General features: G+C 43.7%; 1 protein-coding gene across 44 annotated transcripts in view; it reads right to left on the bottom strand.

Annotated features, from left to right (window-relative positions):
• Positions 1-23,550, bottom strand: part of CEP112 (centrosomal protein 112) — a 315,095-nt gene that overhangs the window by 122,433 nt on the left and 169,112 nt on the right. The gene's annotated exons all lie outside the window — the stretch shown is intronic.

Here is a 23,550-nt window from a genome sequence, read left to right as displayed (position 1 = left end):
CAGGAAAGCAGAGCTTTGACCCAGGTTCTCTGCTAGTTCTGTTTTAGCCTCTCTGTCCATTCTATATGCAGTAAGGTCACAAGAGCCCAAATGTTACACTATTGCCATTCAGAAAGCATGAATCAGTGCGCTAATGACCATGCGACTTCACTAAATCAAGCCATTCAGAAGTTTGGGCTGCTTAATTAAATACAAGAAAATCTAGACCATGCAAAGCACGAACACCTGGACTTCGCACAAGCTCACGGAAGGGAGACTGAAGCTGGGCTTGGTGGGTCCTCTCTTACGGTTAGCATTTCTGACAGCATTTCTCCTGATTACGTGTTCTTTAGTGCATTGTGGGTACTTCATACAATTCTTTAAATATATGCAGAAACTAAAGTAGAAAAATCACAGATAGGTTTTAAGTCAGTGCCATGTAAACACTAGGACTTCTAGCTCAGTGTTCCTGTCCTCCTCACTCACTGCGGAAAATAGTGTTGTTGTTCAGCACTCAGTTCTGTCTGACTCTTTGCGACCCCATGTACTGAAGCAACACAGGCTTCCCTGTCCTTCACTAACTCCCAGAGTTTCTTTAAACTCACACCCACTGAGTCAATGACACCATCCAACCACTTCATCTTCTGTCGCCCTCTTCTCCTTCCCTCAATCTTTCCCAGCATCAGGCTCTTTTCCAATGAATCAGCTCTTTGCATTAGGCGATCAAAGTATCAGAGCTTCAGCTTCATCAGCAGTCCTCCCAGTGAATATTCAGGACTGATTTCCTTTAGGATGGACTGGCTTGATCTCCTTACTGTCCAAGGGACTCCCAAAAGTCTCCCCACCTCACAGTTAAAAGCATCAATTCTTCAGCACTCAGACTTCTTTGTGGTCCAAGTCTCACATCCGTACATGACTACTGGAAAAACCATAGCTTTGACTAGACACACCTTTGTTGGCAAAGTGATGTCTCTGTTTTTTAAAATGCTATCCACGTTGGTCACAGCTTTTCTTCCAAGGAGCAAGGCCTTTTAATTTCATGGCTGCAGTCACCATCCACAGTGATTTTGGAGCCCAGAAAATAAAGTCTGTCACTTTCCCCCTTTTTTCCCCATCTATTTGCCACGAAGTGATACTTCTAGGAATCCTGAAATAAGCTCAAAGTAAGTGTCCTCTTAAAGCCGGGGAGGCGTTGGTGGTGCCTGTCTCCACACGGCAGCACGGCAGCTTCGACCTGGAAGGGCAGCCTGGAGACCCAAGTCCAGCCGCTGTCAGCCGTCCCGCGGCCTCCCGGGCGATGGAGCGCCCTGTGTCATGTGTAGGGCAGAGGGTCAGAAGCGAAGGGGTCACCGCGCTCCTTACCACCCCACCAGGAAAGAATCCTGGGCCAGTCTGCTGTCCACACAGGCACCCCAGGAGACAGTAAAGAACAACTTATAACAGTCCGAACTTTTTTTTTGAAAATAGTTTGAACTTTTCTACATGAGCTGTTACTTGCTGCTTTTGCTTCTCTATTCATAAAATGAATTCACTTAGTATAAAAAGAAACTGTATGGGTAAAGCCAAAGCAAACAGCTAGGAAAAGTGCACTAACTAAATCCTGCCTCTGCTTATAAACATAACATACATCTTTGTTAATTTTTAAATAATTTACCCTCTTTAGTTTAAAATTACATTCAAACATTTGTGTGTGTGTGTGTTTAAGCTGAGCTTCAATTAAAAAGGTTGTTCCGAAATATATCCAAGTGTACATTCAAGAAGTATAAATAGTTCTGTAGTAACTAGCGTACAGATCAGATCAGATCAGATCAGTCGCTCAGTCGTGTCCGACTCTTTGCAACCCCATGAACCACAGCACGCCAGGCCTCCCTGTCCATCACCAACTCCCGGAGTTCACTCAGACTCACGTCCATTGAGTCAGTGATGCCATCCAGCCATCTCATCCTCTGTCGTCCCCTTCTCCTCCTGCCCCCAATCCCTCCCAGCATCAGAGTCTTTTCCAATGAGTCAACTCTTCGCATGAGGTGGCCAAAGTACTGGAGTTTCAGCTTTAGCATCATTCCTTCCAAAGAACACCCAGGGCTGATCTCCTTTAGAATGGACTGGTTGGATCTCCTTGCAGTCCAAGGGACTCTCAAGACTCTTCTCCAACACCACAGTTCAAAAGCATCAATTCTTCGGTGCTCAGCCTTCTTTACAGTCCAACTCTCACATCCATACATGACCACAGGAAAAACCATAGCCTTGACTAGACGAACCTTTGTTGGCAAAGTAACGTCTCTGCTTTTGAATATGCTATCTAGGTTGGTCATAACTTTCCTTCCAAGGAGTAAGCATCTTTTAATTTCATGGCTGCAGTCACCATCTGCAGTGATTTTGGAGCCCAGAAAAATAAAGTCTGACACTGTTTCCACTGTTTCCCCATCTATTTACCATGAAGTGATGGGACCGGATGCCATGATATTCGTTCTCTGAATGTTGAGCTTTAAGCCAACTTTTTCACTCTCCACTTTCACCTTCATCAAGAGGCTTTTGAGTTCCTCTTCACTTTCTGCCATAAGGGTGGTGTCATCTGCGTATCTGAGGTTATTGATATTTCTCCCAGCAATCTTGATTCCAGCTTGTGTTTCTTCCAGTCCAGCATTTCTCATGATGTACTCTGCATAGAAGTTAAATAAGCAGGGTGACAATATACAGCCTTGACCTACTCCTTTTCCTATTTGGAACCAGTCTGTTGTTCCATGTCCAGTTCTAACTGTTCCTTCCTGACCTGCATACAGATTTCTCAAGAGGCAGATCAGGTGGTCTGGTATTCCCATCTCTTTCAGAATTTTCCACAGTTGATTGTGATCCACACAGTCAAAGGCTTTGGCATAGTCAATGAAGCAGAAATAGGTGTTTCTCTGGAACTCTCAATGTACATTAAAATGGAAAGTGGAAGTCGCTCAGTCATATCTGGCTCTTTGCAAGCCCATGGGCTGTGGCCCGCCAGGTTCCTCTGTTCATGGAATTCTCCAGGCCAGAATACTGGAGTGGGTAGACCATCCTTTCTCCAGGGGAATTTCTTGACCCAGGAATCAAACTGGGGTCTCCTGCATCACAGGCGGGTTCTTTACCAGCTGAGCCACAAGGGAAGTGGTAATGTGCCGGTCAATGCTATTCTCTCAGATCGTCCCACCCTTGCCTTCTCCCAAGGAGTAAGTTTAAAGTGTACATCACAATGGTTTGATCTATGTATATATCGTGAAATGTATTTATATATTCTTAATTCATTCAGCCATTGATGGACACAGGTTGTCTCCCTGTCCTGGCTACACTGCTGCAATAAACATGGTGTGCTGATCCCTCTTGAGGATAGTGAGTTTGTTTCCTTCAGAAATATGCCCAGAAGTGGAATTGCTGGATCACACTGCAGTTCTATTTTTAATTTTTTGATGTGGAGAAAAGGAAACCATTGTGCCCTGTTGGTGAGAATGCAAACTGGTGCAGTCAGGATGGAAAAAGAGTATGTAGGTTTCACTAAAAATTAAAAATACAACTTTGCATAAAATAATCAATCTTTTTTCTAACAATAATAGGTGGGGTCGATCAAACATCCACCCAATTTGATGAACACATCATCACTGCCTAATCTTCACTTAATCATTCTTATAACCTTGATTATCCAAGTTTTTACCCAAGTTCTATTATCTGTATTTCTGTTAAGGTTGGTAACCTTTACGTTGCAACTGTCACCATGCATAAACTTTCTATGCGCTTTATATAAATTGATTTCTAAAGCTGTATTTAATAGAGTCTAATTCTTGTACAAAACAACCAGATAATACATTACTCCCACACCGTATTTCCGGTGGTTTCGAACCCTCCCCTCCCTGCCCCAAGATTTCTATTTCATTTTCCTTTTTCCCCATTCACTCTGCTTTTACTGCCTCCTAACATTAAGAATTCTCATGGATACAGTCTAGATTCCTCCTGCCTCAGCCCTCTGTTCTGGTCTGGGCTGTGTATTTTCTGGGCTCACTGAGCAACCTTTCTCCACGACTTCCCTCTCTCCCCTCCTGTCAGGATCCAACGGTCTGTGAACCCTTTGCACGTCTCTTGTAATTGCTCCTTTATTTTACTGAAGAATGCCTCCAGACAACTTCCAAAGACATGCAGGAGATGAACTCCAAACCCTTGCATGTTTGCAATGGCCTTCCCCAACTTGACTAACTGCATGTTCACTTACGTATAGAAATCTTTTGATTTGAAAAGTCTTTGGTTTGAAAAACTTTCCTTCCATGGTTCTAATGAAGGTATCGTTATATTTAACCACTGGTTAGTGGAAGTACAGGGCCTCCCTGGTGGCTCAGGTGGTATGGAACATGAGTGCAACGCAAGAGACACAAGCTGGATCCCAGGTCAGGGAGATGCCTTGGAGAAGGAAATAGCAGCTCATTCCAGTATTCTTGCCTGGGAAATTCCATGGACAGCGGATGGTGGCAGGCTACAATCGATGGGGTCAGACAGAGTCAGACACGACTGCGCGACTCACACTTTCACTTTTCATTTTCAGTGAAAATACGACGCCAATCCACCTTGTTCCTGGGCAGACAGGTCTTCCCTGGAAGGCTGCACGTCTCTTTTACGCCTTCTGCTCTGACAGTTGGTGGGACGTGTGCAGACGCAGGCTTTCACTCATTATGTTGGTGCTCATAGCCTTTTCAATCTGAAGACACACATCCTTCAGCCTTGGGAATCTGACTGCTGACTACACGGATAATCATTCCTTACTCTGTCTTCTATTTCTTGAACATCAGCTACCTACTGAGCATCCTGGCTTAATCTTCTAAGTCTCACCCTTTAAAAAAAACCTTTTTATACTCACATTTTTGTCTCTGCTTTTTATTTTCTCTTGAGGGAAGATTTGTTCAATGTCAATTTTGGCAAACAGTTAAAACAATTTTTAATTTTCAGAGCCCTTTTTTATTCCTTTGACCATTACATTTTCATAGCAGCCTGCTCTTCTTTCATGAGCTTAACTCTGTATTTGGTGTTTCAGCTTTGCTCTCCTTAAATTTACTTTTTGCTCCTGAAGTACCTGTTTTCCTTGGAGTCATCTAATTGTTAGTCCTTCTCTTTCATGCCTCAACACCAGAAGATCCAGGGCTGTCTGTTCATACTCAAGACTCAGGAGGTAAAGCGCAGAGCGGAAGCGCTGTGTGCGTCTGGATCCCGAGTCTGCGTGTTACAGGGCTCACCGTGTCTGACGGTGAGCAAGCGGGGCAGACACGGTTTTCTCCAACATGCACTCAATCAGGCTCTGCCCCAAGGCGCCTGACCCACACTAGCTCCCTGTGCTCCTCCCAGGCACTCCACGCACTTCCTGAGCCTGGACATAAGTGCTGTCCCCCCCGGGATCCTGGTCAAGATAAGCTGTCTACTGTCTGCTCACTTCCAGTGAGTCCTAGTCTCACCTCACATGCCTTCTGCTGCCCTTGCCTCTTTGCATCTCTGGGTTCCGGTCTCTCCTGGGTGTCACGAGGAGGGGAGGCTCTCTCCGAGGCTGTGTCAACCTCGCCTGTAGCTAGAAGCCGGACATCTCAGCACTGCCTCCACAAACGTGTCCAAGTCTCGTCTGCTGATGGCCACCCTCGTGCTGGTGGATTTACACCTTCATTATTCCATTATTGCCACTTTAAGGGCCTGACAAGGGACAGAAAGTAAACTCATGTGGTCTGATTATTTGGGCTTCTGTGGGTATGTTTTAAATAAACAAGATGCAAACCTTGAGAGTTGTTGTCATGCAGGGAACACTCTATTGTGTAAAGAAAGATGCATCTGTATTTCTGATCCATTTTCACTGTTTCAATTCCAAACACTTCCAGTGTCCTGGACCACATCTTTCTGACCTGTCTGAATGCAGCCCAGCTGAGGCATGCTACTCACACCTAAACCCACCTCAAGTGACCTCTTTGTGGCTCAGTTTTCCACCTCGAGTTTTCTTCAAAGTTGGAGAAGGCCATTCAGTCCAAGAGTAGGTGAAGCCAGATGTGTGGGCGTAGGAAGGAAGCACAGGAGCAGGTAGAAAGTGCACGAGCAGGAAGTGCAGAACAGGAAGCTCAAGAGCAGGAAGTGCAGGAGCAGGAACAGGAAGTGCAAGAGCAGGAAGCCCAAAAGCAGGAAGTGCAGGAGCAGGAAAGAAGTGGAGGAGCAGCAAGTGCTGGAGCAGATGCCCTTCAGGAGTACATTCCATTACACGGAGCCAGAAGTCCATGCATAAATGCTCTGGACCTCCACACTTTGGCGGGACGATGCATGGTGTTTTCTGAGAGGTCATCCGTGGGATGGAGAATCCCTGCTCCGGTAGTGATTTGATCAATAAGGCTCCCATAATTGGGTTTTCTCTGTTCTGCTCTCCCCATTCCCTCACCTCAGGTTCCTGGAATCTCTTACCTCGATGCTAATTCTTGTATCAGGCTCTGTTTCCAGAATAAACTAAACCTCAAAAAAAGCCAAGCACAACTAAGCTCCTATAACTGCACTACTTTATAACGTGAAATCCAAAAGAAGCGGCTGCCTGGACGTCTATAAAGTGTCTAGTGATCCATCATTCCAGTCAATCTCAGTAGGCACTACTTTAAAAAGTACTCTGCATCAAATTATTGTGTTATCAGATACAAATTAGCAAAAAGTCTTAACCAATATTCATTCCTTGAATGCAGTAGCTTAGTTATTATATGTGGAAGTATTTTTACATCTTTAAGTGAATATTATGATGTATTAAGAATTCTGCTTTCAGTGACCTTTAACCAATTTAGTGAGCTGCCAAGAAGTGACCTTGAGTAAAACAAAAACTGCAGCAAACAAAACAAAGTCACTACAGGTGTGCTTGGGAGACGCTCATTCCAGAGCTTTCAGTGCGTCTGTCGGAAAGAAAGCAGGTGAGAGAATAACGAGATGTTTGAGCATAAGATGAGCTGTGAAGGTCGAGCCGGCGAGGAAGCTCAGCAGAGCTGGGCCTCCATCCGCCCGGCCCCTCTGGGCGCACCTCTATAAAGAAGGTAAGACACGACGAGAGCTGACAAAGAAACAAGCTCCTGAGGCTCTGGTACAGGGGCGGGGTCACCCCAACCCGTAGATTGAAGGCAATCTGGGTGAGAAACAGAAAAAAATACCTGAAGTTACCACCCAGGGACACCGACGGCTCCCAGAGTGGATTCTACAAACCCAGTGTAAAGCCCTCTCATTCCAGCATCTCCGGGGCGCGGGGGCTCACACGGCTGTCAGTCCAAATGTGCCCCCTCCCAGGACTCACTCCCATTCACCCAGGGAGAGACCACTCAGGGAGACTCACTCAGGTGCGGCGGGGAAAACTCTTATTTACAGGACAGGCCCGCCGCCCTGTCTGCGGCAGGCTGGACAATGGCCCCTCCACCCACAAAAGTCTGCCTACGTCCTCACCCTCGGGACCTGAGACCGCAGCGCCGCTGGTGGAACAGGGACACCTGTGGCTGGGGTGTGACGAAGGGCCTGAGGTGGGCAGTCCCCAGGAGCACGTGTGCGAGCCCGAGGCCGTCACAGTCCCTGGGAGGCAGAAGGAAGAAGGCAGGGCCAGCACGGGGGCAGGGAGAGGGCTGAGTGGGCGGGGCGAGGGCTGAGTGGGCGGGGCCTCGGTGGGCAGGGGGCGGGGGATAGCGCCCGGAAAAGGCAAGGGCGCAGGCTCTGCCCCGCCTCCAGAAGGAAACGCCCCGCCCATAGCTTAATCTGAGTCTGGTGACTGATTCTGGGTCCATCACCCTCAGAACTGTAAGATGATACATGTCTGTTGTTGTAAGCCACAAAGTTTGTAGTGAGTAATTTGTTACAACAGGCAACTAATACAATATTCATCTGTAGTAAATATGAAGAGAAAGCAAGAACCATCAAGTGCAAAAGAAAAGCCAAGAGAAATAAATACAAAAGAGAAATGAAAAGATAAACAAGAAAACAACCCTGAAGGAAAGAGATAATTTGGGGAACAGTGCTAAAAAATTCATAAACATAAAGGAAATTTTATTACATCTTTAAAGTGAAAACAAGAGGCTCTGAAAATAAAGAGGAAAAGTACAAAATGATGTTTTAGAGCTTGAAGACATGATTCTTGAGCATAACGGGAAGGAAATTGGAATTCCCAAAGACTGTGACTGAAAAGACAAAATGAAGAGCCTGAGAAGAAGCTGAGAGTCAGGACAATGTTCAGAACACTTTGATGCGTGGCTGGCTCAAGCCTGATGGCTCTGCTAACAGCCTGGTGAGGCCGGGGTGGAGGCCTCACCCTGGGAGCAAGGCTGCCACATCCCCTGACCAGGACGAGCTTGGGGACGTTTGTCTCAACCCTTCTTTTCCAGCAATGACACCCCCTGACAGTTCAACCTTAGAGTCTTGGCCTTACAAAGGAACAAAATGTGTTAGTTCCACGCTCTTCATCTCAGGTGACAAAGTCTCCAATTGTGGTGAAAACAAAGAGTAGCAACGGGGGTAAGAGGCCATCTGCAGCACAAAGTGCTGTGGCTTCGTGACGACTGACGTGGTGCCCCTTTGCGTCATTTTTATGAGAACGGATGTGGCCAGCTTCACTCGTGAACTTCAGAGGCAGAGCAGAAGAAAGGCTCTGTATATGTGCGTACGTGTATGTGTGTGTATGTTCTCCCCTTGGTCATCAGACGTAGCTTCAAACAACCATCTCGTTATTTTACCCCAAGTTAATATGTTGCCTGGAAAAGAGCTAGGGAAGTTCCTGAAGATGACCTCGGACTGTGCTCCTCTGCCCTTAATTATAACACCGGCCCCACTGGACGTGGAAGAAAGAACCCGCGCTGTCGGGAGTCCCACAGCAGCCCTGAGACAAACCCCGCACTTGTCCTCGGAGGGGCTACACACAGCAATAGAAATTCGGTTCTCCTCACTGAGGCCCGTTTATGGGCCAGAGAAACACCCAAGCTGCCTCTAGATACAACCATATCACCTCAGTGATCGCTACCAGAAGACAGAAAATTAAGGACATTCTTCACACTGACACCCCCCCCCCACTTTGGAAGATGATAATATAAATTATGGAGGGTAACATTAAAATATGCAGGAACACTGTTACAATGCCAGGGAATCAGCAGCATAATTCACTCCTTGGCTGGTTGTGGTGGCTTCCAGCAAACAACTAAATATGTTAATGCTCCTTTATGGACATGGCAGCCTCTGCAGGGAGAAACCATACAGAGATAAGATAATTTTGTATTTACTTTAAAACATTAAAGAAATAATAAAGGATGAAAATTATTACTGTCTGCAGTTGGGAGAAAACATGACATGAGCAGTGACCAAGGGCTCCGCCTGGGAGACGGGCCACCACCTGACCACTGGCCACCCCCAACCAGGGCGACTAACATCTCCTCCTCACGGCTCACACGGCTCACACGGTCCCATTTTGTCTCTGACGCTGTGCTTATACTTATGCTCACTGTCTTTTCCTCCTGAGGACCGTGTGTATTGTTTATTTTTTGCATCTTCAACAGCTTGCAATATGCCTAAAACTGAGGTCACCCTCAGTACATGCTGGATCAGTTTAGTTCAGTTCAGTCATTCAGTCATGTCTGACTCTTTGCGACCCCATTGCCTGCAGCACACCATGCCTCCTCATCCATCACCAACTCCTGGAGTTTACTCAAACTCATGTCCACTGAGTTGGTGATGCCATCTGACCGTCTCATCCTCTGTCGTCCCCTTCTTCTCCCACCTTCAATCTTTCCCAGCATCAGGGTCTTTTCAAATGAGTCAGTTCTTTGTATCAAGTGATCAAAGACATGCTGGATAGACATTCTATAATTTTCATCATTATTACCCAAGTGGCAACCGATTCTCTGAAGTCAGCACTATCTGGAGATTTAATAAATGTTACCTGCATATTTTGGAAATATGAAGGTTATATGTGGACAAGCAAAGCCCAGACCTGGACCAATCTCTGCAAAATAGTTGCACTTACTGACTTGTGTTCACTCGTTCACTGACTAGACATCAGCCCTGGAGCCAGGCCACCCGGTAGGATGCTCGGATGCAGAGACCTAAGGTACAGTTCCTCCTCTGGCAGACAGACTTGAGACAACAATGACAGTACGGTGACTCTGGGCTGATCCTGGACACATACGTTTGTCATTTTATGTTAGAAACTCTGTGAGAACGCTACCGATCAGTGAAGTGACCTCTGTTAACACACGCTAACGTGAAAAAATGGAAACAGTGACAGACTTTATTTTCTTGGGCTCCAAAATCACTATGGACGGTGGCTGCAGTCATGAAATTAAAAGACGCTTGCTCCTTGGAAGAAAAGCTATGACCAACCTAGACAGCATATTAAAAAGCAGAGACATTACTTTGTCAACAAAGGTCCATCTAGTCAAAGCTATAGTTTCTCCAGTGGTCATGTGTGGATGTGAGAAAACTGAAAGTGAAAGCTTCCCTTGTGGCTCAGCTGGTGAAGAATCTGCCTGCAATTTGGGAGACCTGGGTTGAGAAGATCCCCTGGAGAAGGGAAAGGCTACCTACTCCAGTGTTCTGGCCTGGAGAATCCCATGGACTGTATAGTCCATGAGGTCGAAAAGAGTTGGACATGACTGAACGACTTTCACTTTCATTTTCACTTGAGACTCCCTTGGACTGCAAGGAGATCAAATCAGTCCATCCTAAAGGAAACCAGTCCTGAATATTCACTGGAAGGACTGATGCTAAAGCTGAAACTCCGATACTTTGACCACCTGATGCGAAGAACTGATTCACTGGAAAAGACCCTGATGCTGAGAAAGACTGAAGGCAAGAGGAGAAGGGATGACAGAGGACGAGATGGTTGGATGGCATCACCGACTCAATGGACATGAGTTTGAGCAAGCTCCGGGAGTTGGTGATGAACAGGGAAGCCTGGCGTGCTGCAGTTCATGGGGTCACAAAGAGTCAGACAAGACTGTGCAACTGAACTGAAACTGAACATACATGTTTGCAAATGTATGTCAAGGCCATGGTCTGTCCAAGAATCTTTTCAGTAGAGGGTATACAGAAGAATAGATGCTTTCATACTGTGGTGCTGAAGAAGACTCTTGGGAGTCCCCTGGACAGCCAAGAGATCGAACCAGTCAATTCTAAAGGAAATCAACACTGAATATTCATTGGAAGGACTGATGCTGAAGCTCCGATACTTTGGCCACTTGATGTGAAGAACTGTCTCATCGGGAAAGACCCTGATGCTGGCAAAGAAGAAAGTGACAGAGGAATCTCATCCAACCATCTCAGGTTGGATGGCATCACTGACTCAATGGACATGAGTTTGAGCGAGCGCTGGGAGATAGTGAAGGACAGGGAAGCCTGGCAAGCTGCAGTTCATGGGGTCACAAAGAGTTGGACATAGCGACTGAATAACAACAAATGCAGAAGTGAGGAGAGGAGATATGGGCCTCTTTTTCGGTCCACTGGGTGAATAGACGGAATTTAATAAATATGCAATATAAACTGAGAATAGTGCTTTGAAGTTCACAAACAAGATGCTCTGAAAGAAAAAGCCTTATTTATATATTTATTTTTATTACCAGATGCATATTTGATGTATAATTTTGCATTAGTTTTAGGTATATAGCAAATTAGTTCAGTTATAGCCATATATATTTTTTTCAAATTATTTTCCAATATAGGTTATTGAGAGACATTGAATATTGTTCCCTGTTATACAGTAAATTAATGTAAATTAACAGATACAAATAGTAGTTTGTACATAAAAACCAGTATTTCTGTTAATCCCACACTCCTGATTTACCCCTCCTCCCCCTTGCTCTCCCCTTTGTTAATCATAAGGTTGTTTTCTACGTTTGTGAGCCTGTTCCTGTTTTGTATATGGATTCATTCGTATTATTTTTACTTCACATATAAGTGATATCATAATATTCCTTAGTATAACTTGTTTCACTTAGTGTGATAATCTCTAGGTGCATTCATGCTGCTGCAAATGGCAGCATTTCAGTCTTTTCACAGCTAAGTATCCCACTGAATGTATGTATGCATGCACCACACCTTATTTATTCGTCTGTTCATAAGCATGTCTTGGCTATTGTCAATAATGCTGCTGTGAACACTGGAGTGTGTGTATCTTTTTGAATTACAGTTTCGGTCGTTTCCAGATACATGCCCAGAAGTGAAATTGCTGAATCGTGTGGTAGCTCTACTTGTAGTTTTCTGAGGAACCTCCATACTGTTCTGCATAGTGACTGCACCAATGACATTCCCACCAACAGAGTAGGAGGGTTCCTTTTTCTCCGCATCCATCCAGCACTTATTATTTGTAAATTTTTTTGACGCCAGTCACCCTGACCAGTGTGAGGCAATATCTCGTTGTGGTTTTGATTTGCATTTCCTTGACGATTAGCGATGCTGAGCACCTTTTCATGTGCCTGTTGGCCATCCTTCGTCTTCTTTGGAGAAATGCCCGTTTAGGTCTTCTGCGCATTTTGTTTTTGTTGTTGTTGGGTTGCTTCATTTTGTTACTGAGTTGTACGAGCTGTTTGCATATTTTGCAAAGTCAGCCCTTATCAGCAGCATCATTTGCACATATTTCCTCCCATTTCTGTAGGCTGTGTTTTTGTTTCTGGTTTCCTTTGCTGTGCTAGTTTATATAAGCTTAATTAGGCTCCATTTGTTTATTTTTGCTTTTCTTTCTTTTGCCTTGGGAGATTGACTTAAGGAAACACTGCTACAATTTATGTCTGAGAATTTTTTGCCTGTGTTCTCTTTTAGTTTTATGGTCTCATGTTTTGTATTTAGGTCTAACATTTCAAGTTCATTTTCCTACACGGTGTAAGGAGTATTCTAACTTCACTGATCTACATGAAGCTGTCCAGCTTCCCCAATGACTGCTTATTGGAGAGACCGTTCTCCACTGTATGTTCTTGCCCTTCATTGTAAATTAATTGACAGTAGGTGTGCTAGTTTTTCTAGGCTCCGTATTCTGCTCCATTGACCCATGTTTGTTTTGTGCCAATAACATGATGTTTTGATTACTGTAGCTTTTTAGTATTGTCTGACGTCTGAGAGGATTGTGCCTCCAGCTTTGTTCTTTTTTCCTAGGATTGCTTTGGCAATTTTGAGTCTTTTGTGGTTCCACATAAATTTTAGAATTTTTTATTCTAATTCTGTGAAAAATATAGTGGGTACTTTGATAGAGGTCACATTATCTGTAGATTGCTTTAAATAGTATGGCCATTTTTACAACATTAATTCTTCTAATCCAAGAGCATGGAATATCTTTTCATTCTTTGAGTCATCTTCAATTTTCTTTATCAATGTTTTATAGTTCTCAGCAGCTAAGTTTTTCACTTCTTTGGTTAGGTTTATTCATAGGTTTTTTTAATGCAATTTTAGACAGGATTGTTTTATTTTCTCTTTCTGATATTTCTTTTTTAGTGTAAAGAAATGCAACAGACTTCTGTATATTGGGGATTCCTTGGTGGCTCAACTGGTAAAGATTTCGCCTGTAATACAGGAGACCCCAATTCGATTCCTGGGTTGCGAAGATCCACTGAAGAAGGGATGGGCTACCCACTCCAGTATTCTTGGGCTTCTCTAGTGGCTCATCTGGTAAAGAATCTGCCTGTAATGAGGGAGACCTGGGTTCAATCTCTGGGTTGGAAAGATCCCCTGGAGAAGGCTACCCACTCCAGTATTCTGGCCTGAAGAACTCTGTGGACTGTATAGTCCATGGGGGTCACAAAGAGTCGGAACCGACTGAGTGACTTTCACTTTTCTGTATATTAATCTTATACCCTGCTACCTTGCTGAGTCCAATTATTAATTCTAGCAGTTTTTGTGTGGAGTCCTTAGGGTTTTTTATATACAGCATCATGGCATCTGCAAATAATGACAATTTTACCTTTTCCCTTCCAATTTGGATAACTTTTTTTTTCACTTTTTTTTTTCTTGTCTGATTGCTGTGGTTATAAGTTTCAATGGCAAGTTGAATAGACGTGGTGAGAGTGGGCATCCTTGTCTTATTCCAGAATTTAGCAGGAAGGCTTTCCACTTTCACTGTTGATATCATATTGGCTGTGAGTCTGTCATAAATGGCTTTTATTAGGTTGAGATATGTTCCCTCTATAACCCTTTGGTAAGAGTTTTTTTTAATATAAATTTGAATTTATTTATTATTATTATTTTTTACTTTACAATATTTTATTGGTTTTGCCATACATCAACATGAATCCACCATGGGTGTACACGTGTTCCCCATCCTGAACCCCCCTCCCACCTCCCTCCCCGTACCATCCCTCTGGGTCATCCCAGTGCACCAGCCCCAAGCATCCTGTATCCTACATTGAACCTGGACTGGCGATTCATTTCTTATATATTATACATGTTTCAATGCCATTCTCCAAAATCATCCCACCCTCTCCCTCTCCCAGAGTTCAAAAGACTGTTCTATATATCTGATAAAGAAGGACACTACATAATGATCAAAAGATCAATCCAAGAAGAATATATAACAATTATCAATAAATATGCACCCAACATAGGAGCACCGCAATATGTAAGACAAATGCTAACAAGTAAGAAAGGGGAAATTAACAATAACACAATAATAGTGGGAGACTTTAAAACCCCACTCACACCTATGGATAGATCAACTAAACAGAAAATTAACAAGGAAACACAAACTTTAAATGATACAATAGACCAGTTAGACCTAATTGATATCTATAGGACATTTCACCCCAAATCAATGAATTTCACCTTTTACTCAAGCGCACACGGAACCTTCTCCAGGATAGATCACATCCTGGGCCATAAATCTAGCCTTGGTAAATTCAAAAAAATTGAAATCATTCCAAGCATCTTTTCTGACCACAATGCAGTAAGATTAGATCTCAATCACAGGAGAAAAACTATTAAAAATTCCAACATATGGAGGATGAACAACATGCTGCTGAATAACCAACAAATCACAGAAGAAATCAAAAAAGAAATCAAAATATGCAAAGAAACGAATGAAAATGAAAACACAACAACCCCAAACCTGTGCGACACTGTAAAAGCAGTGCTAAGGGGAAAGTTCATAGCAATACAGGCTTACCTCGAGAAACAAGAAAAAAGTCAAAGAAATAACCTAACTCTCGGCTGCGACTGGCGCATTTAGCGCGGGCAGCTACTGTTGGGGGCCGGTGGGAGGCACTCCACCCGTGGCAAAGGTCATGAGGAGGGAGGCTCGACATACGCAAAGGCAGGATCAAGCCTCAGGAGTTCCCCTGGAAATCCTCGAGCATCTACCCCCATAACCAGAGCCTGCTTACTTTACTACTTTGTGCTCTCACCTACATCTCTGACTTTATGGGGGGCTGTCCCCCACCACCTCTTTCAGAGAAGGAGTTAACTTAGAGCTCCAGTTAATAATAATTCCTGGGCGTGACAGGAGTGTTCCAAACTTACAAACTTCTCTGAAGGTTCTCTAGCCTGTCTGACAGGCTTGTTCGGCCACATGTGATTGCTCACAGCCTCCCAACCATGAGAGGCACGAGATGCTTTAAACCTTCTAAAAACAGGTTCTTTAGAGAAGTTAGAAAATTATTAGTATAAGTATAGTGGGCTGATTAGAAATTGTATTGCTGAAGGGTTTTTCATTTGTTGAGCCAATGTTTGTTGCTAAGTCTCCACATCCCCTGCCCTTATACACATTAATGAATATATAGAAGAAATAAGTATTAACCTTTGATATAAATCACGTTGGACCTTAGGCTAAGTAAATTCTTTCCTTAATTAAAACCCACTACACCCTCACCTTATAGGAATGTAACTTTATCTGGTACCTTGGGAAGGTGGCATCTGTTTTAAGAATAATCACCCCTAGAGAAATAAGTGTTGACTGACCGCTGTCACAAGGAGAGAGTCATAAATTGTCAGCAGGCCCCCCTGGCCAGAAGATGATGCAACACCCCTAAGACCTCTGTATGCATTTGTAATGAAGCACCTGACTTTAATAAAATTCAGGACTGCTGTCTCTGCCTGACTTTTGTATAACATCTCAGTGTATAAAAACAGACTCTGGAAAATAAAGAATTGGGATCAGTTCCTTGAAATACTGGTCTCCCCATGTCTCTCTCTCTCTCAAACTCTGGCTGAGTCTCCATCTGGAGCGCGGAGCCTGCCATGCTTACTAATTATGCCTGGGCTTCTAAGATCCGACCGGGGAGGCCTCAGTGTCTCCTCTCCTTCGGGAAGGACGCCTGTGGCCTACCTAAGTGGTGCAAGTTTCTTGTCTTGAAGTTTTATTGGTCTCCCGTGTAAACCAAGCTACTCAGCCTCTTTTCTCCACTGAATTTTCCTACTGAGCTATCCTCATTCTATTACTCTTTATATCTCTAATTAATATTTAAATAAGTCACCGATGCCGTCTCTCCTTTGAATACCCTGGATCAGCTGGGGCTGGACCTCAGCAAGCTACCCCACGTCCGACGTCAGGGGCAGAAGTGGGGAGGACCCCATGCCCAAGAGGAGGTGGCCAAGAGGAGTTACCCCACATCCGAGGTCAGGGGCAGCGGCCAAGAGTGCCAGGCTGTGACGGTGCAGGAATGGCTGAGAGGAGCTACCCTACATCCAAGGTCAGGGGCAGTGGCCAGGAGGAGCTACCCCACGTCTGAGGTCAGGGGCGGTAGCCGAGAGGAGCTACCCTGCGTCCAAGGTTAGGGGTGGCGGCCAAGAGGAGCAACCCCACCTCCAAGGAGCGGTGGCTGCGCGAGCACAGGAGGGCCTAGAGGAGCTATTCCATGTTCAGGGTCAGAAGGGGCAGCGGTGAGGAGATACCCCTCGTCCAAGGTAAGGAGCAGCAGCTGTACTTTGCTGGAGCAACCGTGAAGAGATACCCCACATCCAAGGTAAGAGAAACCCAAGTAAGATGGTAGGTGTTGCAAGAGGGCATCAGAGGGCAGACACACTAAAACCATACTCATAGAAAACTAGTCAATCTAATCACACGGACCACAGCCTTGTCTAACTCAATGAAACTAAGCCATGCCCGTGGGGCAACCCAAGACGGGCGGGTCATGGTGGAGAGGTGTGACAGAATGTGGTCCACTGGAGAAGGGAATGGCAAACCACTTCAGTATTCTTGCCTTGAGAACCCCATGAACAGTATGAAAAGGCAAAATGATAGGATACTGAAAGAGGAACTCCCCAGGTCAATAGGTGCCCAATATGCTACTGGAGATTAGTGGAGAAATAACTCCAGAAAGAATGAAGGGATGGAGCCAAAGCAAAAACAATACCCAGTTGTAGATGTGACTGGTGATAGAAGCAAGGTCCAATGCTGTAAAGAGCAATATTGCATGGGAACCTGGAATGTCAGGTCCATGAATCAAGGCAAATTGGAAGTGGTCAAACAAGAGATGGCAAGAGTGAATGTTGACATTCTAGGAATCAGCGAACTAAAATGGACTGGAATGGGTGAATTTAACTCAGATGACCATTATATCTACTACTGCAGGCAGGAATCCCTCAGAAGAAATGGAGTAGCCATCATGGTCAACAAAAGAGTTCAAAATGCAGTACTTGGATGCAACCTCAAAAATGACAGAATAATCTCTGTTTGTTCCCAAGGCAAACCATTGAATATCACAGTAATCCAAGTCTATGCCCCAGCCAGTAACGCTGAAGAAGCTGAACAGTTCTATGAAGACCTACAAGACCTTTTAGAACTAACACCCCCAAAATATGTCCTTTTCATCATAGAGGACTGGAATGCAAAAGTAAGAAGTCAAGAAACACCTAGAGTAACAGGCAAATTTGGCCTTGGAATATGGAATAAAGCAGGGCAAAGACTAATAGAGTTTTGCCAAGAAAATGCACTGGTCATAGCAAACACCCTCTTCCAACAACACAAGCGAAGACTCTACACATGGACATCACCAGATGGTCTACACTGAAATCAGATTGATTATATTCTTTGCAGTCAAAGATGGAGAAGCTCTATACAGTCAGCAAAAACAAGACCAGGAGCTGACTGTGGCTCAGATCATGAACTCCTTATTGCCAAATTCAGATGTAAATTGAAGAAAGTAGGGAAAACCACTAGACCATTCAGGTATGACCTAAATCAAATCCCTTATGATTATACAGTGGAAGTGAGAAATAGATTTAAGGGCCTAGATCTGATAGATAGAGTGCCTGATGAACTACAGAATGAGGTTCGTGACATTGTACATGAGACAGGGATTAAGACCATCCCTGGAAAAGAAATGCAAAAAAGCAAAACGGCTGTCTGGGGAGGCCTTACAAATAGCTGTGAAAAGAAGAGAAGCAAAAAGCAAAGGAGAAAAGGAAAGATATAAGCATCAGAATGCAGAGTTCCAAAGAACAGCAAGAAGAGACAAGAAAGCCTTCCTCAGCGATCAATGCAAAGAAATAGAGGAAAACAACAGAATGGGAAAGACTAGAGATCTCTTCAAGAAAATCAGAGATACCAAGGGAACATTTCATGCAAAGATGGGCTCGATAAAGGACAGAAATGGTATGGACCTAACAGAAGCAGAAGATACTAAGAAGAGATGGCAAGAATACACAGAACTGTACAAAAAAGATCTTCATGATCAAGATAATCATGATGGTGTGATCACTGACCTAGAGCCAGACATCCTGGAATGTGAAGTCAAGTTGACCTTAGAAAGCATCACTACAAACAAAGCTAGTGGAGATGATGGAATTCCAGTGGAGCTATTCCAAATCCTGAAAGATGATGCTGTGAAAGTGCTGCACTCAATTTGCCAGCAAATTTGGAAAACTCAGCAGTGGCCACAGGACTGGAAAAAGTCAGTTTTCATTCCAATCCCAAAGAAAGGCAATGCCAAAGAATGCTCAAACTACCCCACAACTGCACTCATCTCACACACTAGTAAAGTAATGCTCAAAATTCTCCAAGCCAGGCTTCAGCAATATGTGAACCGTGAACTCCCAGATGTTCAAGCTGGTTTTAGAAAAGGCAGAGGAACCAGAGACCAAATTGCCAACATCCACTGGATCATGGAAAAAGCAAGAGTTCCAGAGAAACATCTATTTCTGCTTTATTGACTATGCCAAAGCCTTTGACTGTGTAGATCACAATAAACTGTGGAAAATTCTGAAAGAGATGGGAATACCAGACCACCTGATATGCCTCTTGAGGAATTTGTATGCAGGCCAGGAAGCAACAGTTAGAACTGGACATGGAACAACAGACTGGTTCCAAATAGGAAAAGGAGTACGTCAAGGCTGTATATTGTCACCCTGCTTATTTAACTTCTATGCAGAGTACATCATGAGAAATGCTGGGCTGGAAGAAGCACAAGCTGGAATCAGGATTGCTGGGAGAAATACCAATAACCTCAGATACGCAGATGACACCACCCTTATGGCAGAAAGTGAAGAGGAACTAAAAAGCCTCTTGATGAAGGTGAAAGAGGAGAGTGAAAAAGTTGGCTTTAAGCTCAACATTCAGAGAACGAAGATCATGGCATCTGGTCCCATCACTTTATGGGAAATAGATGGGGAAACAGTGGAAACAGTGTCAGACTTTATTTTTTTGGGCTCCAAAATCACTGCAGATGGTGATTGCAGCCATGAAATTAAAAGACGCTTACTCCTTGGAAGAAAAGTTATGACCAACCTAGATAGCATATTGAAAAGCAGAGACATTACTTTGCCAACAAAGGTCCATGTAGTCAAGGCTATGGTTTTTCCTGTGGTCATGTATGGATGTGAGAGTTGGACTGTGAAGAAAGCTGAGCATCGAAGAATTGATGCTTTTGAACTGTGGTGTTGGAGAAGACTCTTGAGAGTCCCTTGGACTGCAAGGATATCCAACCAGTCCATCCTAAAGGAGATCAGTCCTGGGTGTTCATTGGAAGGACTGATGTCGAGGCTGAAACTCCAATACTTTGGCCACCTTATGCGAAGAGTTGACTCATTGGAAAAGACTGATGCTGGGAGGGATTGTGGGCAGCAGGAAAAGGGGACAACAGAGGATGAGATGGCTGGATGGCATCACTGACTCGATGGACGTGAGTCTCAGTGAACTCTGGCAGTTGGTGATGGACAGGGAGGCCTGGCGTGCTGTGATTCATGGGGTCGCAAAGAGTCGGACACGACTGAGTGACTGCACTGACTGACTGACTGACACCTACACTAGAAAAGGAAGAAATGAAGAACCCCAGGGTTAGTACAAGGAAAGAAATCTTAAAAATTAGGGCAGAAATAAATGCAAAAGAAACAAAAGAGACCATAACAAAAATCAACAAAGCCAAAAGCTGGTTCTTTGAAAGGATAAATAAAATTGACAAACCATTAGCCAGACTCATCAAGAAACAAAGGGAGAAAAATCAAATCAATAAAATTAGAAAGGAAAATGGAGAGATCACAACAGACAACACAGAAATACAAAGGATCATAAGAGACTACTATCAGCAATTATATGCCATTAAAATGGACAACACGGAGGAAATGGACAAATTCTTAGAAAAATACAACTTTCCGAAACTGAACCAGGAAGAAATAGATAATCTTAACAGACCCATCACAAGCACAGAAATTGAAACTGTAATCAGAAATCTTCCAGCAAATAAAAGCCCAGATCCAGATGGCTTCACAGCTAAATTCTACGAAAATTTTGAGAAGAGCTAACACTTATCCTACGCAAACTCTTCCAGAAAATTGCAGAGGAAGGTAAACTTCCAAACTCATTCTAGGAGGCCACCATCACCCTAATACCAAAACCTGACAAAGATGCCACAAAAAAAGAAAGTTACAGGCCAATGTCACGATGAACATAGATGCAAAAATCCTTAACAAAATTCTAGCAATCAGAATCCAACAACACATTAAAAAGATCATACACCAACGTGGGCTTTATCCCAGGGATGCAAGGGTTCTTCAATATCCGGAAATCAATCAGTGTAATACACCACATTAACAAATTGAAAAATAAAAGCCATATGATTATCTCAATAGATGCAAAGAAAGCCTTTGACAAAATTCAACATCCATTTATGATAAAAACTCTCCAGAAAGCAGGAATAGAAGGAACATACCTCAACATAATAAAAGCTATACATGACAAACCCACAGCAAACATTATTCTAAATGGTGAAAAATTGACAGCATTTCCCCTAAAGTGAGGAACAAGACAAGGGTGCCCACTCTCACCACTACTGTTCAACATAGTTTTGGAAGTTTTGGCCACAGCAATCAGAGCAGAAAAAGAATTTTTTTAAAATCATAAATGGATGTTGAATTTTATCAAATGTTTTCTTCTGCATCTCTTGAGATTGTCATGTGGTTTTTTACTTTTCTTTCATTGATATGGTTTATTGCATTGATTGATTTGGGTATGCTGAATCCGCCTTGAAACCCTGGAATGAATCTGACTTGATCATGGCATGTGATCCTTTTTTTGTATTGCTAGACTTGATGTGCTAATATTTTCTTGAGGATTTCTGCATATATATTCATCAAAGACACGGGCCTTTGATCTTTTTTCAGTGGTATCTTTGCCTTGTTTCGCTCTCAGGGTGACGGTGGCTTCATAGAGGGCTCTTGGAGTGGTCCTGCCTCTTCAGGCTTCCGGGAGAGTTTGAGAAGGAAACGTGCAAGGTCTTCTTTGTGTGTTTGGTAGAATTTTCCAGTGACGTCATCTGGCCTGGACTTTTGCTTGTACAGAGTTTTTAAAATTGCAGATTCTATTTCACTTCTAGTAATTTGTCTGTTTAAATTATCTACTTCTTGACTCAATTTTGGCAGGTTTTATTTTTTCTTTATTTCTGTGGTATTGGTTGTTATTCCCCTTTTATAATTTTTTGTTTTTTTTATTTGGAGTCCTCTGCTTTCTTCTTGATGACCCTGGCTAGAGGTCTGTTGATTTTGTTTGTGCTTTCGAAAAATTAGCTCTTGGTTTTATTGATCTTTTCTACTATTTTTTTTAAATTTCTACCTTATTTATTTTCTCTCTGATTTTTATTATTTCCTTCCTTCTGCTGACTTTGGGCTTTGCTTCTTCTTTTTCTAATTCTTTTAGTGATAGGTGAGGTTGTTTATTTGAAATTTTTCTTGTTTCTTGATGACGCCCTTTTTAGATAGAGACACTAGGAAAATCCTACTTGAGGAGTTATCAACTGGGCTATGGCACCCTACTCCAGTACTCTTGCCTGGAAAATCCCATGGACGGAGGAGCCTGGTCGGCTGCAGTCCATGGGGTCGCTAAGAATCAGACATGACTGAGCGACTTCACTTTTACTTTTCACTGCCTGCACTGGGGAAGGAAATGGCAACCCACTCCAGTGTTCTTGCCTGGAGAATCCCAGGGATGGAGGAGCCTGGTGGGCTGCCGTCTATGGGGTCGCACAGAGTCGGACACGACTGAAGTGACTTAGCAGCAGCAACTGGGCTGAGACCTAAAGATTGAGAAGTAGCTAATCATAGAAAGGGCCAGAGCAAAAGCCTTCCAGTTCCAATAAACAGTCAAAGTCTGAAGGCTAGAAAAAGTCTGGTATCTTTCAGCAATGAAAAAGAAGCTGATAGCTCAAGTTCAGGTGGCAAGGGGAGGAAGTCCTGGGAATAGTAGGGCCAGGTCATGTGGGGCATCGAGGGCCAAGCCACTGACGGATTTTAAGCAGGGAGGTTTTCTAATCCAATATATATTTTGAAGACAACCATTATGGTTGCTGAGTGTCAGGAGGAAAGCAAGAGTGTCAGTTAGGAGATAACTGGAGGCCTGGGTGAAAGAAGAGGGGTGGCCTGGACTCAGGCAGTGGAAGGAAGTAAAGGGAATGAATGGATTAGAGATCTGTTTGGGGAGCTGAATCTACAGTATTTACTGATGGGTTAAGAGAAGGGTAAACCATTCAAGGATGACACCCATTCATGACTTGTGCATTCCATGTGTATAATAAATGCTAAGATGGGGGTGAAGTATCAATTGTGGACATGTGACATTAGAGGCACTCCTGAGCTAAAAGAAGGTGCCAAAAGGCAGCTGGATATCTGAATCCAGCTCTAAGACAAGAGAAGGGAACTCTGAGGTCATTAGCGGATAGCTGCGATTTAAGGCCACTGAAATGTAGATGGTTGCTTAACAGAAGAATTAAGAGGAAAGAGGTGGTGGAAGACTACGATAGTGTAAGTTAGAGGAGCTGGTGGAGAAATTAGAAACTTGGATGGAAAAGTGGGAGAATCCAGATAAAACTAGGACTCACTGAGGAGACACAGACATGATTCAGTAGGTCGGAGCGAAAGGAACGCATATAGAGATGAAAACTATTAACACATGGTTACAAGCACTGGGAGACTGGCTGGCCACCACATGATGAAAAGGTGGGAAGCTAGAATAGAGTTCCAGAGTGAAAAACGATGGCGATTATACTGAGAAATCCAACTTATTCCAAGTAACCTGGTAAACTTATGAATCTGCAGAAATACGTTAGGGTGGGGCACAGTGTCCTTCCTGGCAAATCCAATATCAAAGTGCACCATTCCATGTTTTCTTCAAAGGAAATGGGAGGCAAAACAGGAACA

Source organism: Bos grunniens, chromosome 19 (assembly GCF_055505025.1).
Source record: "Bos grunniens cultivar Pamir isolate PY7600 chromosome 19, Bosgru_T2T1.0, whole genome shotgun sequence".
NCBI lineage: Eukaryota > Metazoa > Chordata > Mammalia > Artiodactyla > Bovidae > Bos > Bos grunniens.
This window is presented reverse-complemented; position numbering and strand designations above follow the sequence as displayed.